The sequence below is a fragment of the Trichechus manatus genome, unplaced genomic scaffold (assembly GCF_000243295.1).
Source record: "Trichechus manatus latirostris isolate Lorelei unplaced genomic scaffold, TriManLat1.0 scaffold00301, whole genome shotgun sequence".
Lineage (NCBI taxonomy): Eukaryota > Metazoa > Chordata > Mammalia > Sirenia > Trichechidae > Trichechus > Trichechus manatus.
The window spans coordinates 706,883-709,006 of record NW_004444237.1 but is presented as its reverse complement, the minus strand read 5'-3'; positions in this window follow the sequence as shown (position 1 = coordinate 709,006).

The window sequence follows — 2,124 nt, the reverse complement described above, 5'->3', positions numbered from 1 at the left end:
AAAAAGCACGATCTCAATACAGCATATCCCTTTTCCCTCATAAAACCATTTTAAAAACTATAATTTTACTTTATTATATTCGTATAGTATATAAGTTGCAAAAGGATTTTTTTATGCATTATCTCCTTGAGTTCTTATAAAAACTCTATAAAAGGGCTATTATTGTTCCAGTTTTGCAAATGAGAAAATTTAAGATGCAGAAAGGTTAAGTGTCTTGTCCAGAGACAAATATTGCATATACTCATAACCAGTTGCCATCGAGTCTATTCCGACTCATAGCGACCTATAGGACAGAGTAGAACTGCCTTATAGGGTTTCCACGGAGTGGCTGGTGGATTTGAACCACCAACCTTTTGATTAGCACCCAAGCTCTTAACCACTGAGCCACCAGGGCTCCACTATATGCACATACCTGGCAAGAAATAAGAATAAAAAGAAATGTGTTCAGAAGATAAAATTTAGCTAATTCTAAGTCTTATTAATTATTAAGCTTGTACAATGATTAGACTCCCCCAAGAATTTTCTCCCTCATTCCTATTTCATCCTGATATTTAGCCCATGTCCCTGGAACTCGTGACTCTTTCACATGAGCTGAAGGCACAGGAGAGATGAGGGAGCTCATGCTCCCTGACTGTCATGAGTCTGCATGGTCTCACTGGAATCTTCCCAGGAATCCTTCACAAGATGAAGATGGGATCAGAGGCATTGAATCATGTGTCCTGCTCCAAAGGCGGGAAGCACAGTAAGAGTATGTTGTAATCACCTCCTCTTCACATGTTGGTGAAGGAGGGATCCTTCCCTGATAGCACCAGCTGTCTGAGCACTGGGCCAATGAGACTGGCAGGAATTAATTAGTCACATATACTCACAGCCTGGGGAAGGCGGACATGCAGGGCCACACAGAGTTGCACCCAGGAGCAGAGGTAACTTTGAAGGAGAAGAGGAACAACACTGTACGTACTTGCAGCTTTGCAAAAAAGATGTTTACACTAGCTACTATTATTACTACTATTATATTCTTCGTCTATTAAATGGACATTCATACAAAAACATGTATCGAGAACCTAGGCACTGTGCTAGGTACTGGGATATAGTCATGAGTAAGACAAATAAGGTCCCCACCCTCAAGGAGTATATGTTGTGGAAGAGGGAGACATCATAGAAAGAAGATAAATAAGCAAAATAATTACAGATTATGACAAGTGCTATGAAGGAATTGCACAGGATGACATAGAAGGACCTCCTGTGGCTGGGTGGTTCCATAGAAGGGACCTACTGTGGATGGGTGGTTCCATAGAAGGGACCTACTGTGGCTGGGTGGTTCCATAGAAGGGACCTACTGTGGCTGGGTGGTTCCATAGAAGGGACCTACTGTGGCTGGGTGGGTCAGGGAAGGTTTCTTGATGAAGGTTACACATGAACTACACCCTAAAAGTGAGGAAGAGCCAGCCGCACACTTGGGGGAGGACGTCAAGCAGAAGTCCTGAGGTGAGAGCCCAGTTATGTTCTAGAAGCAGAAAAGGAGCTAGCTGTGTGGCTAGCTGGGGAGCGGGGGCGAGAGCAGGATGTGGTATGAGGTATGAGGTGTGAGGTATGTGGTATGAGGTAGGTGAGGCAGGAGCTCATCTTGTTATAGGCCATGGTAAGAAGGCAGAGTCTTACTCTAAAAGTCAAGAGAGCGGAAACAACTGAAGTGTTCGTCCATCAAGGGCTGAATGGATAAACAATATGTAGTACATACACACAATGGAATACTACTCAGCCATGAGGAGAAATGAAGTCATGATGCATGCCACAACATGGATGATCCTTGAAAACATTATGCTGTAATGAAATAGTCAGTTGCAAACGACAAATACTGTATGATCTCACTTATATGAAGTAAGCAAATATATAGAAACCAAAGCTTATTAGCTGTTACCAGGGGTGGGAAAGAGGGGCAATGGGGGAGCTTTTGCTTAGGGAGCGTTGGGATTATGTTAACGGTGGAATGACCCAGAAGGGGATAGTGACAATAATTGCACAACATAAAGCATCAATGTCACTGAATTATACATGTAGAAATTGTTGAATTGGTGAATTTTTTTTTTTTTTAACCACAATAAAAAGGAAGGAAAACAAATG